This window comes from Amblyomma americanum, chromosome 5, assembly GCF_052857255.1.
Source record: "Amblyomma americanum isolate KBUSLIRL-KWMA chromosome 5, ASM5285725v1, whole genome shotgun sequence".
In the NCBI taxonomy this organism is placed as follows: domain Eukaryota; kingdom Metazoa; phylum Arthropoda; class Arachnida; order Ixodida; family Ixodidae; genus Amblyomma; species Amblyomma americanum.
This window is the reverse complement of record NC_135501.1, coordinates 18,125,707-18,142,761: the sequence shown is the minus strand read 5'-3', so window position 1 is coordinate 18,142,761 and position 17,055 is coordinate 18,125,707. Positions and strand designations below refer to the sequence as shown.

General features: G+C 47.4%; 1 protein-coding gene across 3 annotated transcripts in view; it reads right to left on the bottom strand.

Moving 5' to 3' along the window:
• Positions 1-17,055, bottom strand: part of LOC144132310 (uncharacterized) — a 115,355-nt gene that overhangs the window by 5,508 nt on the left and 92,792 nt on the right. The gene's annotated exons all lie outside the window — the stretch shown is intronic.

Genomic DNA, 17,055 nt, shown 5'->3' with positions numbered 1-17,055 from the left:
CTGTACAAGTCCGCAGAAAATGTGCAGCGCATGCTGAAAAGGCGCCATTTCAATGCCAGTAAGCAAGCCGACTACATTCTGGAAGGCTATAAGCAATTTCCCAAGGACACTGGGTGGATAACTTTCAATTTTACTTCAATAAACAGCCCTCTGTTTTTCTCATTTTCCTGAGAATGCAAATTTCTAAGTGGCATATCTCAGCATGTAGCTAGGTGACCTGAGCATGCAATTTTGGGAGCGGATTTTCCACTTAAGGCTCAGAAATTTTTTGATGATCTGGTTCTTAATTGCATGTTAGTCACAGTTTGTTGCACGAATTTCACTATGCTGTGAAATCACTAATGATGGTAAAATTAGAATACTGTCTCCAACATTGCATTCCAATTTCTTTCTGGAGTCTAACAATGTGCCATTTTGGAGCTTTTATGTTTTACTTTTCTCTCTAGTGTTCTGGTTGACATTGGTGGCTGATTATTATATCTTGAGAACTAATTAACCTATTATAAATGTAATCACATTTTTGAAAGCACGAGGAGCTGGTGAAGGGTATGCAGTTTCTTAAGTCCAATGGGGAAATAAATTTTTCTCCAGAAGCAGTGTTCCACCTTATGGTGGATTAGGGTAGATTATACGGTCAGATTAGTTTAACCCGATACGATAATCTAACGAAAGGCATTCCCACATTCTAGAAGGTGACTTAAGTATACCATGTAAGGGCTGTGAAACTGGTTTCAACCGGAGTTTTTGCGGGAAAATCGCAAAAAGAACATTATATAGTTATTGTAGACACCATACAGGCAATCTAAATGCTACCACATTTTCTTTAAGAATGCGGTTCAGAATGCCCCCAAGTTTTTTCAGTAGCAGTCGGGGTAAAGTGCTGATGCCAGTCGAAGTGTTTCGTAACTCTGGATAGTGGTGAGCATGTCAGTTGCCTTTACACCGTTATGCTCGCATTACTGCCACAGGTATGCTCTGATGAATGCATGCTGCCGAGTGAGCAAGTAGCTGAGGGTAGTGTGAGATGTGGTCGCTCTCCCCCTCACCTGAATTCCCTCGCTGCATTCCTGAATTCCTTCGCAGAGAAAAACAAGGAAGGGGAAAGCACACACGACGTCATCACCATGATTTTGCTAAGCAAGGGATAACTGCCGTTGCAAAAAAAAATGCATTTAAAAAAAACATTCAGATACCTCACAGGCCTCAAGTGCAGCATAATGTGAGGGTATTTACGTTAGAAACTGGGGTAACAACAGAAGCAAACCAAACATCTTCATACAATAGTAAATAAATCAGCCAACAAGAAAATGGAATGAGAACACTTCAGAACAGAATGCCACAGATTTTTTCTTATGGGCATTATGGGGGTGTTGAAGTCGCCTCTTCCAAGGCGGGAATAAAAGTTTGTATGCCTGTTTGTGGAGTCGCAACTTAAAAAACACCATAACTGAACTTCTATGATAGGCAGGATGATAACTTGGCTCTTATTGCAATCCTTGATGTGATGAAACACTAATGCCATGCTTTAAGCAAGTACTCTGCAGAAAAATTTCTTAAAAGCTCTCTCCATGACGTACTGCATTAGTGGAAATGTACTTGTTTTACACGAAACACATGCGATGTACCCCCATAGCAGACAACAGAGCAGCGTGTTGGTTCTTGCTTCCCCGTTAGTGGGATGCACGATAGGAAGTGGTGCTCATGCAGTAAGCTGCTTCATGTTCAAGGGACATCCCGGCCGCCCTTTCTTCTTGGTACTATTCCCCGAATACTTGCCGATGATCTCGTCAACAAGTTGCAGCTGGTATACCAGATGAGATTCTGAGCTTCTTCCTTCCTGATAGAGGATGAACGAATTATATGTCGCCTCATTCAACAAGTACTGGAAGATCTTGTATGAGATCGTCTTTCGCTTCTGTGGCACTGAGTAGCTCGACAGCATCTGGTCTGCCCTGTTGGCTCCTCTCATTGTAGTGATCTACGGTAGATTCAGGCGTCATGGTCTCGTTGCCCACCCTGTCAATGGATCGCACCATTTCAGCACTGCGTACAGAGAATAAAACCGTTACCAGCTTTTTGTCCTTCTATATCGCCAAACACTTCCCCCTTTGAATAGCAAGCATCTCATTTTTCTTGAGCTTGGTCGTGGTGAAGCCAAGAGGAAGATCTTTGCATAACCCTCGTGTTGTGCCACAGATATTGGGACACCTCTTTAGCAAGAAGTAAACAAGTTCTTGGAATGTGTAAAAGTTGTCTGTAATGATGCAGTAGCCTTTGTTGAGGAGAGGCTCCCCAATCTTCACTACAAATTTTGTAGCCATGCTGAAGCTTTCTGATGCTACTGACAAGGTCTCCAGGTCAGTGCCTTTCCCTGTATGCACTACTGAGTCCCAAATTTGGCTCATACTGCTGGAATGGCTGGATGCCAAACCTTGCTCTCTTTAGAGGCATGTACTGCTTCCAACTAAGTCGATCTTTGAATAGAAACAAGTTCTTGTTGACATGTCGCACTCAGGCACGTACGGTACTTGTTCAGAAGCTCCCATACATTGACCAATTTTTTCAGAGCAGAGACTGAGGTTGTTCTTCCAAGTTCTGGATCGCCCTGCTGTCAATGAAGTGCAGCCTTCTGATGATGAGCTGGCAGCGGTTCCCGGGCATTATCTTTCCAAGGACAGGAGTCTCAATCAGGTGGTTTTTTAGAGCGCTAGCACTTACAGTAGCCATTCCTTGCATTCAGCTGTTCTTTGTTTGTTTGTCTGAATCCTGCTTTGTGGTAGGCTGCCCACGTACCAACTGGGTTGTGGACACAGATGTAGGTGCGTGTGTGTCTGTGTGTACTATCGCGCTCAGTATGAGCTACACCGCGCGAGCGCATGGCCGAGCGCTCGGCACGGTTGTACAGTGGCGTCGATCGCGCAGTTTTTTCGAACTATCTGGAGAGGGTGTTGCGAAATGGCTGTTCCAGCCGTTTCGCATCACCTCCACTTGCTCACTTCCCCCTTCCCCCTCGTTTATTCTTGTTTTGACATCAGTTTCGAAAATGATAACTGTAGCCGTCCATCGACGCCCAAACTTCGTGATCGGGGCCCTCTCGGTCCGCCCTATCGCTCTTATCTGGTTGGCCGCTTTTCGTTTCATCATTTTACTGAACAAGGAAATGTGGACGGAAGAGCCGCAGACTAATGCGCTGGAAAGTGGCTGTTTGTAGAGCCGAGAATAAACAGCAATACGTTTGTCAGCTCGCAAGATGTCCCGGGTGCCCAACAGTGAGCGATTGCGGATAGTTGAACTGTCCTTAAAGCAGTATACCCAACATCAAACAGTGGATATTACTGGAAGGTCAAATAAGACTGTGAACCGCATCATCCAGGCTTATAGGGATGAAGGCCGCATCGGCAACGCTCCACATAAACGGCACCCTCGAGCAAACGACTGCAGCTCAGGACAAGAGCATTCTCGAGGCCGCGCGGGCGAGCCCCTTCAGCACCGCCAAGGAGATAGGTGCTGCTGCTGGTGTGTCGGCGAGCGTGTCTACAGTCAAACGCAGGCTGGCGGAAGGAGGTCTGAGGAGCCATCCGGCGGCTCAGAAGCCGCTCCTGACAGATGCGAACAAGACGGCGCGACTTAAATTCGCAAGTGAACACGTCGACTGGACCACCGACGACTGGAAAACGGTAATATTTTCCGACGAATCAACATTCACAACATGCTGGGACCAAAAATAAAGAGTTTGGCGCCCTGTCTATACCCGCCACGAACCCCGTTACGTCCAGGAAGTGGCATCAAGTGGCCGCACTACGGTCAATGTGTGAGGAGCTGTGTCCCGAGATGGACTTGGTGTCCTATATTGCATTGACGGACACCTGACATCGGCAAGCTATTGTGACATACTTGATTATGTCATGATTCCCTACGCGTTGGATGGCCCTTTTCCTGAAGGAGATTTCCTCTTCCAGCATGATCTCTCACCTGTGCACACCGCAAAAATTGTCGAGGAACTCCTTAACGAGCGAGGAGTGCGATGTCTACAGTGGGCGCCCAAAGCAGCCGACCTCAACATCATTGAAAATGTATGGGGAAGGATGAAAGTCGGGCTCTGCAAAAGAGGACTGAACCGATCATATGCTGATGAGCTATGAAACGCGGTAGGAGAGGAATGGATGCGCATCAAAAATGAAGCAGATTTTATGGAGAATCTGTACGCGTAGCTTCCGTCGAGGATGCAGGAAGTGGTCGCCGTTCAAGGGGCGATGACACGATACTAAATAGTGACGACCACTTTTTTTTTTCCTTTCTGGGTGTTCGTGGTTTTGTAGTTTCTGATTTCATTTTCAAAGTGCAGCTCTCGGCGCCAACAGCTAGCTGTATTGAATTTGCTACATCCCTTTACGTGTGCGTTGCAGTTCTCGTCTACTTCCTTCTAATCAAATATTTATTTACAATTTGTTAGCTTTTATTTTGGTGCACAACTCGTGCGTTTCTTCCTAATTCTATTGTGATATTAAAGGAATGGTAGGCAGTATTCGTATTGTATAACACATTTACTTTAGGGAGAATTTTTATTTTATGGTAGTTTGCTTTTTATTTCAATGAAGAAATATTACAGTTGTCAATGTTATTTGATAACTTCTTTAACTACCTCATCTCTGACTGTAGCTTAAATTCTTAGTCGCACAAAAATAAAAGAAACAAAAAGTGACGCAGCTTCGGAGTTCACTCAAATACCAAAAATCTATTTTAATGAGAAAGCTTTATTTCCCTAATTGTCAACCGAAGCTGTCAGCATCGGTGGGGTTGTCCAGGAAAACTGCTCCCCGAAAATTGCCGTGATATCAACGGTTATTGGTCATAAGGTATACAAGGCAGTATATACACGTGATTACTACTGATCCAATTTAACCTCCTGATACACCTCCTATTCCACAATAATCGACTTCTTAATTCATCTCAGGCTTTCGTATTCACGGCAAGCAAGCTGTCCTAGTGCCATCGAAAACTTTTTCATTCAGACTGAATATATCTCTCAGTGAACACACGACCCTTCGGAACGCCAATTAAGTACCATAGTAAAAAATTCCATGCACAAGATCTTGCGATCACGTTTCTTGGAAACGTCTTTCCAGGTGCTACTTTAGCATGACCTGACTGTGGACTAATGTATTCTCGTAATGTGTGTAATGATCGGCAAAATCGGGGTTTGGGGCCTTAGTTATAGAGCACTGTAAAATTTCGATACCATTCAACACACCTTAAGAAGGAGCGGTGTGTTCTGGAGCAATTACACATGAGGGAAGTTTGTGAAGGCGACCCGACGCGTAGTCCCAGGAGTTGCCGCAAGTGAACAAAGTAGGCTGCTATGGCCAAATGCGAAATGTTGCTGCAACAGAGAATGGCGGTGGTAGCAATGGCAACGCTTTGTCGCATTAGTACCCGGACCATGCAAACGCTCTGTTGAAAACACTGCATTGCCCACGTCGCAGCTGCTTCCGCCCTTACGCTGGACGCTAACGTGCTCTGTCAGTGCTGATATCATGTCTAAACGCACAGCCATTCGCGGATGATGGAAGCACTCAGTCTGTGATAACCAACTTCAGCACGCAGTGCCTCGTCGATGGAAAAGGCGCTGCATAAACTTGCAGTTTCTTCCCCAATGAAAACAAAGTGAACAAGAAAAAAATGATGTGCCCTTCAGATAAACGGGGCCAAGGGGTTACAGCGTGCTTGCTGGAACAGCTACACCCTCTCCAGATAGTTCGAAAAAACGGCGCGATCAACGCCACTGTACAGCCGTGCCGAGCGCTCGGCCATGCGCTCGCGCGGTGTAGCTGATACTGAGCGCGATAGTACCTAGTGAGACTAAGGATGCAGCGAGCTTGACCGCCACTCGCAAGTATGGCGGCCACTTCTCCGAAGATGAAGATAAGCGACGATGATAAATATGTATAGATGAGGTTGCGCGCTGTGCTTATACTTTCTCCCCCCACGGACAAAAGCGACCGTCACAGGTGCAGGTTATAGCGAAGTAGGACGACGGGCGCGGCAATGTTGGTCATTTACAGTATGGGCAGGGGCAATGCGATAGAGTTGAATCCCGCCACAATGAATACCGCCACTGCAAAATTTTCGTGACAACAAATAATTTTTTTATTCCCCATCAGTATTCCATAGTAATTAATGCTCCAAATTTCTCTGCACAATGAACCATTTTTGCAGAGCATTTCCGCTTCAACAAAATTTTCGCGGGCAAAATCAAAACCAAAGCAAGTGTCACTGGTGAAAGAGAATCCAAAGTCAAATCCAAAGCCATAGTAAGCATGAAATCACGTGATTGAAGATTCGCCATTTCGGCTTTGTTTCGTGGTCGCGTCACTCACAATGCGCCTCATTGAAGACGACGAGCTTTCATCCGTGCGTAGGACATGTCAATGCCTACGCACCCTTTCCCTCGAGCAGAAAGCTCAAATCACCGCCCAGGCGAACAGCAGAAAGAAGAAAACAGCAATCGCTGAAGACTTCAGAATTCCGGCAAGTTCGCTGTCTTCGAGTCTAGGAAATAAGGACAGCGTAAAAAAAGGCACATGCTTCAGGCACATCCTCCAAGCACAAAAAGGTGACACGGCCCCTCACCAGAAGCATCGTCCAGCAAAAAGCCTTGAACTATGCGTGCCTACTTGGCACTGAAGGTATTAAAGCCATCATTGGCTGGCTCAACCTGCCTCCCATAACATTGCCAGAAAGTATTGCGCGGCTAATAGATGTCCGCAGACGTTGGTGGAGCGAATAGGCGAGCAATGTGGCTGGCATTTAAGCAACTTCGCGTCAACAGACATCCACAACGCCGATGAGACCGGGTTATGTTCTGAAATGTTGCCGGCCAGGACGCTGGACTTCAAGGGGCAGCGCTGTCATGGCAGAAAACATAGCAAAAAAGTATCACAGTGCCTCTTTGCAAAAACATGGACGGCTTGGACAAGCGTCCGCCATTAGTCATAGGAAAAACTGCCAAGCTGCGCTGTTTCAAGAGAACCCGCTAACTGTGCAGTACAAGGCAAACAACAAGTCGTGGATGACCCGTGCTATTTTCACCAAGTGAATGGTGGCATTCGATCGCAACATCAAGTGGAAAGGCCGTAAAGTTTGTTTGCGCCTGGACAATTGTTCAGCTCATCACTCCAATGAAGTCAAGCTCACTAACATGGAGCTGAGGTCTTTTCCCTCCGAATTGAACATCTGTCCTACAGCCTCTACCACGGGAGGTTAACTCAGCGGCTCCTCTTCAACAGTGGAACCGGCCGAGACATGATGGTGGACATGTACGTGGCACTGCAAATTATGTCTGCTGCCTAGAGCACAATGGGTTGCTCAATAATTGAGAACTGCTTCAGGCACACTGGATTTGCCGAAGATCGACCAGTAAATTCGGCTGGCGCAACACCAGACATTACAGGCGACGACAAAGAGGCATCACCGGCTCCGGGGATGACGGCCGCCTGGAAAACGCTGGAAAAAATGTGAAAAGTGCTGCCTAATCTCGAGCTTGACGAATACATTGGCGCTGACGCTCGTGTTGTAGTTCACGAAGATGTGAGTGATGAGCAGATCATCAAAGCCACCCAGAATGATGAGGATTCTTCTGATGACGGAGATGACAAGGTACAGGATGTGCCTGCTGCGGCAACTGCCTCACAATTGATGGACGCTTTCGATACAATTAGGAATTTTGTTGCTGTCCATGATGACATCGCAATGGGTTTGCTGACTGAACATGAAAATCGCATGACTGCGTTGCTCGCTGTGGAGTGCAAACAAGCCAAGCTTACAGATTTTTTTTTTAGGAGAAAGACAACTGACACCAACCAAGTTAGTTTTGCAGAAAAACACGATGTTTCGGGACCGGCTCGGTCCCTTTTTCATGGTGTGACTACGGGCGAGACGCAGCTTGGCTTGTTAAGTCCTCGTGTGGAAGACCTCCGTGTCAGTGGCCGCAAGCTATGGCTGTAAGAACAGGGAAGTGTCCCCAGGGAGCGATTAACATTCTTCCGTGTCTGTTGGATGTGTCATGACTCCAGTAGAAGCCTCCTGCGCGGGCTAGCTTCAGTTTCCAGTACAACAGTACCGTCAAAGTCAATTCGGTGGTTGCATGCCTCGCAGTGTTCGGCCACAGAGCTGTGTTGACGGTTCATCTGTTAGACGTCCGCTTTGTGTTGACTCATTCTTTCCGTGAAGTTCAGTTTCCCCTACGTACGAGGCAGGGCAGACCGAGCAGGGGATTTTGTATAGTACGCCCTGGGTCTTTTATTTAGGGCGACGGTCCTTCGGGTAGGGGAGTAGTCGGTTTGTGCGCTGTTAGCATCCCTTCTTTACCGAGAATGCGAGCCAGCGTCTCGCTCCCGCCTTTCACATATGGGATGCAAACACGTTTTTGCTTCTGGCGCTTGCTTGGGGAAAGAATAGAGCTGCTTTTGCTTTGTCTTTTTTGTTTTCGGCTAATGCGTCAATTGAATGAACTGGGGTACCCATTTTTTTTGGAGATCGGAGATGACTCGGTTCTTTTTTCTTCACGTGATGAACACATGGTGTCGGCTCTCTTTAACCCATTAAAGACCAGCTTGACCATATGGTCACGTTAGTCTGCACAGTGGATTTCAATTCATTCAGATTAACAAAACGGTGCCAAAATCGCCATCGACATGCCATTTGACAGACTAGAGTTCACTTTATGAATACCAGGTGGCAGCAGCTGTCAGTTGTTTTATGGGAGCTCTTCGCAATGACAGGAAAAAGTGTTGCTCTGCGAGGTGCGTCGCCATGCATCGCTCCAAGGGGTAAGTGCGTTTTTTTTGCACTATTTGTTTAACCAATAGCCGGATATCCTTACATCCGTATTGCTCTTTGAATTTGTGACCTTCGATGAGCATTTGTGAGAGATTAATGTTTGACTTGTCCATGAACGATCGTGTTACCTTTTGCGTTGCCATACGGTCACGCTGGGCCTTTAGGCTACCTAACTTTTTATTTTTTTTAAACTGCATTTTCATCTCTCGCACGGCAACTGGTGCGTTCCTGCAGTACTTATTTCTTATTTTATTGTCTGAATAGGTCGACTTTGGAAGAAATAGCGAAGATACCCGAAGAGGAAGATGACGACATGTCAGCGATTAATATCGAGCTACCAGTGGATAGCACCTATTCAGATGAAGATTCAGGCGGGCTCATTGACAATCTAAGCGGGAGGCAGCTACGAGCCGGCGCTGAAACTGTTTTCTGTGACAGACGCCGCATTGGTGGATACGACTCAGACGATGACGAACCCGGCGGCCAAGGTGACGGAACATCTGAGGTTTCCTCTGCTGTAGTTGACGTGGGCGTTCCTGCGAAATTATCCACTACTTCCAAGTGGACAAAGGGTGGCCTCCAGAAAAGCTCCGGCATAATTCCCTTTCCAAACTTTGCTGCTTACACAGACTTCTCACCTGTTGAGTTGTTTGAACTCTTTTTTGACGAAGCCTTCGTGGAACAGCTCGTTGATCAAACAAGTATGCGTTATTTTTGAATATGCCCGATCCGGAGGTTAGCAAAGAAGAATTAAGATGTTTTCTTGGAGTGCTCGTTTTGTCCGGCTATAACTGTTTTCAAGGAAAGAAGTGCTATTGGGACAGTGGCACAGATGTGCGCAACACGATGGCCTACAATGCTATGCGAAGAAAGCGCTTCGTAAAGATAATGCGATTCCTGCACTGTGCGGACAATGCAAGCCTAACACTTAGTGACAAGTTAACAAAGTTGCGCCCACTGATGGCGCTATTGAAAGCAAGGTTCCTGGAGCACTTTCAACCTTTGCATCACCTTAGTTATGACGAAAGTATGATTGAGTATTAGTCATGGCTTAAGCAGTTTATATGCGGAAAGCCTATCCACTTCGGGTATAAAGTTTGGTGCTTAAATGTCAAGAACGGATACCTTGTAAACTTTGAAGTGTATCAAGGCAAGTAGAGGGATCCCGGAACATCTGAAAAACTTGAAAACGACTTCGGAAAAGCAGCGGCGCCACTTCTTCAAACGGTGGATAAACTCCCAGCAGAGACTCACGACCTTCCTTTCTTTTTCTACTTTGACAATTTATTCACCAGCATGCAGCTACTCAGGCATCTCAAGGCACAGGGCTACGAAGGTACGGGCACAGTGAGGCAGAACCGTGTTCCCAAAGAGTGCCCTATCGCTCGACCAGAAGGGTCAAGGTGGCCCGTCCAAACACTGTTGCTCAGTACAACAGTTTTATGAGAGGAACGGACCAGATGGATGCAAAGGTAGGCACCTACAAGACTAGAATCCGTGGCAAAAAGTGGTGGTGGCCGATTTTCACTTGGCTTTGTGATGTATCTATCAGCAACGCTTGGGCGCTAATTCGTAGCACTGGATCCAACGTCACGCAGCTGGAATTGCGCAGGAAGATTGCACAAAGCTACCGTGCGATGGGACAATAAGCCTAGAGGACCTGGTCAACGCAGAATCCCAAAGACTGGTGATGTATTGATTGGTACATGGTATGACCAAGTGGCCCACTTTGTTGCACCAATACAGTCGAACCTCGTTATAACGAAGTAGCATCGGGACCGTAAATCAGTTCGTTATATCCGATATTCGTTGTAACAGTAGACATAAATATCGGCTGTGACAAATTCGTAATTTGGCTCGCGCAAATATTCTAGACACTAAAATGCATTATATACTTGGCTTTGAACCCACTACAAACGTGGTAATCCTTACCTGTCTCCTTGTGGCATTCAATCAAAATAGGCCGGAATATGGGAAGGTTGACACGACTGTTCTTACGTCGCCGCGCACGTGAAAGTGCGTGGCGCGAAACGACTGCACCATGTGTCTGCGCATAGGCGACTTGGTGTAGAGAGAGGAACTCGAGTGAGACACAGCGGGAACCATCGCGCCTGCGTGCTCTGCCGAAGCGCGATTGGTGGCCCCGAGAGGGACCGTTGAAAAAAAAAAGCTGCCAAAGCAGCTTTGAGAGAAGAGGAGGAGGAGGAGAGGGGGCGTTGGGCGAGAAGAGAAGGAGGAGAGGCGGCGTTGGGCGAGGAGACATATGCAACGCCAGCCCGGGATCAGCCAAACAGGTTTGCATTCGTTCATTTGAAGAAAGATGTTATCTTCGTCTGGTGGCTTTTCACAGCGCTGGGCAGAATGAAGTTTTCTACATTGTCCATGCTCAAGAGGGCCTTTTCTACGTCAGCAGTTTTCGTCGTCGGGAGTTTTTCCAAATATCCTTTCAGCCTCCTGGCCATGTCCGCGGCATCCGCACTGCTCATCGTTGGTTCATCCCGTTCACTCTCACCGCTGTCGCTGCTGCTGTCATCCTCGGGCAACAAAACGCGATCCACAATTTCTTGATCCGTCAGCTCGGGCGCCACGGCCAAGTTCTCATCGGCTGAAACGAAATCGTCGAATTCGACGCCTGGGACTGCCAGCCGATCCCAAGTTCTGTCCAGCTCTGCCTGGTCTTCGGGCTGCACTTCTTCTTCGTCGGCAGGCAGAACAAAACCGGCATCCGCGAAACAGTTCCTTATTGTCGACTGCCTCACCTCATTCCACGACCCGTACAACATTTCGAGTGTCGTCTTGATGTTTATTGTTGTCGATCTATGTCGATCGATGTCAAACACCAGTTGCGTCACCAAACGCTTCCTATAACTGCACTTAAGCGAACGAATAATGCCTTTGTCCAAAGGCTGCAAAGCAGAAGTTGCGTTCGGTGGCAAAAACTGCAAGCGAACTGCCTTGAGCACGATCGAAACTTTATGCGCCGAACAGTTGTCCAAAAGCAACAGGACCTTCCTGTGCTGCCTCTCCATGTCCTGGTCGAACGCTCTCAGCCAGTCCTCGAAAAGCTTGGTCGTCATCCACGCTTTTTTGTTCGACGTGTATTGAACCTGCAAATTCCGGACGCCTTTCAGGCACCTCGGATGTGCCGACTTGCCGATGACGGTGAGCCGTCTTTTGTCGGAGCCGTCCATGTTCACGGCAACGACGACAGTCACCCGGTCTTTGTTTTTCTTGCCCCCATGGCAGGTCTCGTTCTTCATCGCCAGTGACCGCTCTGGCAACAACTTGAAAAACACGCCGGTTTCGTCGACGTTGTATACGTCGCACTCGTCGTACTCCTGGAGCAGAGGACGAAAATTCTCCAGCCACGTTTGACATGTCTCCATGTCGACAGCGGACCCTTCGCCAGACAAAGTGTGGCACGCGATCTCGTGCCTATCTTTGAAACGTTGCAGCCAACCGCTGCTTGCACAGAAATCGTCATGCCCCAGTACGCAGGCCAGGCTGTGGGCCTTCCGTTGAAGAAGTGCTCCCGACACCGGCAAATTTCGCGCCCTCACATCTTTAAACCAAGAAAGCAAAGCCGCTTCCACGTCCGGGTGATGGCAAGGCCTAACTCGTTTACGGTCGGCTTTTATGGCGTCCTCGGTGTTGCCCTCAATCTTCTTTCTAGTGGCCAAAATGGTGGATAACGTACTTGGAGGAACGCCGAATTCCGAAGCAATATCCTTTTTCTTGCGGCCACTGTCCACAGCTCTCAGTATCTGCAGCTTTGTCTGGAGCGAGATCGCTTTCCTCTTCGATGCCATTTCGAGCGCTGCAACAACAAGACTGGCCGCTGTGCTGATGTCAGAACGCTGGCCTCAAAGTTACCAATGTTGCTGCACTTGCCTTTCTTTACCGCTGGACAAGTGGCGCCGCCTTTCGGCCCTCTGTCATGTCATGAGCTTTCAGAGTTTTCGCGCTCTGTTCACAGGTGGCGCGACCATCCAAACGCGATTTTTGTGCCAGACGGCAAAACTTTTTCAAACAATAAAAAAGAAATTCAGCTGTGTATCGGCCTTCGATTTTCATTTTGGTTTTTGTTTTTTTTTATATGCTACTTTCAAGTTCTGAGCCTCGTGTAAACCAAATATTTCTTCGTTACAGCCGATATCGCGGCGGATCTCGCGTTTTCGGTTTTGTTATAAAAGAATAAATGTCACTGAAATGAAGCATGACCAACCAAAATTCGTAATTAGTTCGCTATAACCGATAATTCGCTATATCAGTGTTCGTTATAACGAGGTTCGACTGTACCTAGTGGCAAGAGGCGGAGGTTTGCTGGAGATAATTGCAACAGTGTGGCGTGCACACAATGCACAAGGTGTGACGTTGGCATGTATATTCCGGGCTTTAAACCATATCACACTACATGAGTGTGCTCGACTATCCGCTATGTATATTTTTTGTGATGTTTCATGGCTTGAAATAAATGTTTTTCACTTCTTGTTTTTTACTGTAGCCTAAGGGCCCAGTGTGACAATATTGTCACGGACTATATTTCAAAAACTAATCAGACAACAGTAATAATTTTTTGCATGTGAATTATTGGTACAAAGGTAAGTTAATATATAAGGTTTATTTCAAGATAGCAAGAGAACAAAAAAGTCCCTAATGGTTTAATAAAGATGTAATGACGGATGCCTTGAGGGGATTGGGATGGTTAGAGTTGAAATGAAGGTACCGTCTTGTGTGGGTTGGTTTCCTGTATACCGAGAACCGCAAGCCGTTGTCGTGCCTTGTGAATAGAACGTCGAGAAAAGGCAGACTGCCCCGCTGCTCACATTCAACTGTAAATTGTATGGCCGGCTCAGTTGAATTTAGATGGGTTAGCAGGTTTTCTATTTCTGATGTTTTCACCACACAAAAGCAGTCGTCTACATAACGAAGGAACAACTTTGGCTTGAGATTGAAGGTGGTAAGCCCCCGGCTTTCGACGTCTTCCATGGTTAAATTAGCCACTGCGACTGAGATCAACGCCCCCATAGCAGTTCCGGTTGTTTGCTTGAAAAATTCTCCTCTATAGGTGACATAGGTACTGCGAAGACACAAGTCAAGAAGGCGGCATACCTCATCAACACTGAGTGGTGTTCTCTCGTGCAAGGTTTGGTCGTTTTGCAGTGAGCGGTGAGCAATGGACACAGCCAGGGGCACTGGAACGCTGGTGAATAACGACGCCACGTCAAACGAGACCAGGCTTTCGTCTTCCTCAATAGTCAGGTCCTAGACAAGTTGCACGAAGTGTCCCGAATGCTGTACGAGTGTTAGTGGTCTGCCGGACAGCAGCACTAGTACTTTGTGAAGGTAGTCCAAAAGATGTCGGAGAGGAGACAAAGTGAAGTTTACATCTGGCCGCAGGGGGATGTCAGGTTTGTGAATTTTAGGTCGCCAGTAGCAGTTTGGAGCTGAGCCATTTCTGGAGGTAAAGCCTTTCGAAAGCAGGGTGCCGTTTGAATATCTCCGCTAGAATTCTGTTGAGGGTTATTTGAGTGGTTGAAGTCGGATCCTTGGAGATCTTCTCACATGCCCCACTGCTCAGCAAGGCCAAAGCCTTATCCTCGTAGTCGCGGTGATCCATCACCACCGTTGAGTTGCCCTCTTCTGCTGGGAGCACAAAAATGGTGGTGTCGTCTTGGAGACCGCGTAGGGCTTTTCATTCCAGTGGAGACAGGTTAGTGGGAAGTTTGCGACGTACCTTGGCGATGACACCAATAGCTTTCAGGTGGACTTCTTCTCTAGCGTTCGGTTCCAAATGCTGGATAGCGTTTTTGATAGCAACAACAAGTTTTGGAAGAGTGGGAACAGATGGCATGTTGAACCCGTGTCCTTTTGCGAGGACCAAGGATTCATGCGAGGTTAGTTGACGGGAGGAGAGGTTCTTTATAAAGCCGGAGTTTTGGGGGTCAGGTTGTTTCTATTGCCGCTTTTGTAGGCCAAACAGCTTTTTTTCTTGAGATGTGCGATGCTTGTTGGCCACAGTGGCGGCAGCTTCTCCGGCAAAGGCGTCCGCACACAGGGAGAGCTAAGGCATCCTGTGTTCTAGTTGGTGGCGGGTGAAGGACCGGTCCAGCTCTTTTTTGCAGAGAACAGAATGGCACTCGTGTATTCGCGCACTTAGTAGACGTTGCTCCTACAAATTCTTTCTCCTAAAAATTAAATTTCCGAGCCAGACAGATTTCTGTCAAATGTTTTCTTTTAGTTTACCGATTTTTGGCATTAGAAGTCTTTGCTGCTGCTTGGGAAATTCTTTCTGCGTTTCACATCAACTTTTTGTGACAACGAAGTTCTGTGAAAACGAACTTTTTTCGTGCACCAAGGATTTCGTTGTAGCGGGATTCAACTGTAGTTCAGAGGGGACGTTTGCTCGAGTACAATGTTCCGAGTGGCGGAAGTATTTTTCGCACAAGCCAGTGATATGCACTGGAGACCACAGCAACACTTCATCACCAGGGAAGAAGGTCACTGCACACTGGTTGAAACGAACGGTACATTTCCGGGAGGCTTGGCAGATGTAAGTATTCAGGCAGGCAATGGTACTGCAGTAGGCAAGGCAGGAAGTAAATTCGTCATAGGAAAGACCGGAAGAGGTTGTGGGGGCAAGGAAGAAAGATGCTTCGAGCATCTTCGAGCATAACAGGGAGAGGCTAACTATTCTTTGCACTGCAGTGTAACAAGTGGAAGCGGAGCACAGTGTTCTAGTTGGTGTGGTCGGGTTGGATATATGTGGACAGCATATCTGACAGGGTGCGATGAAAGCATTTGGTGAGCCCAATGGTCTCGGGGTGATAGGCTGAAGCGGTTTCGTGGATGGTTCAGGAAGCATAAAGAACTTTGGCAAGGACTTATGAGAAGAAGGACTGCTGTGGTCAATAATAAGGGCACGAGGGGCTCCATGGCCAAGAAGTATGGCTTTGAGCAAGAAATGGGTGATCTCTGAAGCAGAGCCGGAAGGAACAGAGCCGTTCCAGCGTATCTGGTTAAGTGGTCGAAGGCGTTGATGATCAAACAGCTGCTCGATGGAGTTAACACTAAGGGACCGTAGAGGTCAATTCCAATGACTTCGAAGGGTACAGGTCACAGAAGACCTGCAGGAGGATACGTGAAGCTTTTGAGGCATTGGCGAGGAATGCAAGGTTCCAATATACAGTACTTACTCTCGTATAACCCGCACCCCTAACTTTGAACTCAACGAAAAACAAAAACCTTGCATATAACCCGCACATTTACCGGAAAAAAAAACTGAGTGCTAGAAAGATACAACTGTACACTCAGTGATCATTTCATTTTCAGAACATTTATTCAAACGACCACCACCACGTCACTGGTTATCCAATTATCAATCACCGCTGCTCTCACTGCTGCCATCAGAGGCTTCATCGCCACTCTTAAAGACGTAGTCATCCTCAGAACCATCCAAGCTGTTACTGATGGCACATTTTTTAAAGCTTTTAAGCACCAAGTCGGCCGGTATCACTTTCCATGCATCCATGATCCACTGGCACAGCAATGGAATATCAGGCTTGCGCACGTGTCCCGTCGGTGTGAGGGTGTAGAGGCAGTCAGCCATCCACTGGGCATAGAGCCGCTTCATGTGTGCCTTGAATGGCTTGTTCAGGCATACGCCAAGTGGCTGTAGCATGGACGTCATGCCGCCAGGTATTTTAACGAGGTCGGTGGTGGCCTCGGAAGGAATCTAGTACAAGCATTGAGCATCCAGTACAAGCAGCAGCTCTGTTGCCGATTTCTTCGGCACTGGCTATAATCTTTAGCTTCTCTTTCGCTATGAAACACTACCACCGAGTTGCACTCATGACGCCAAAACAAAGCAGGCAAACAGTGCAAACAGGAAACAGCGCCTGAAACTAGGCTCAACAACGCTGGCTGAAGAAAACGTGGCCAATGGCGTGGGGAAGAATAAACAGACTATGAATGTGGATTTGGCTATGCCTTTCATTGGCCCTTAATTGGCTTGACAAGTGTCGATGACGATGGGGATGGCGAACCACACGGGGAAGGCCGCCGCGCATTGCCATGAAGCCGGCCCCCCCCCCAAAGAACTAATTCGCAAATAACGTGCAGCCCCACTTCTTAAACGCGTTTTTTCAAATTTTGGTGTGGGCTGTACGCAAGTAAATACAGTATTTTCCAACATAGGTTGAGAGGCCAGGCCAAAAG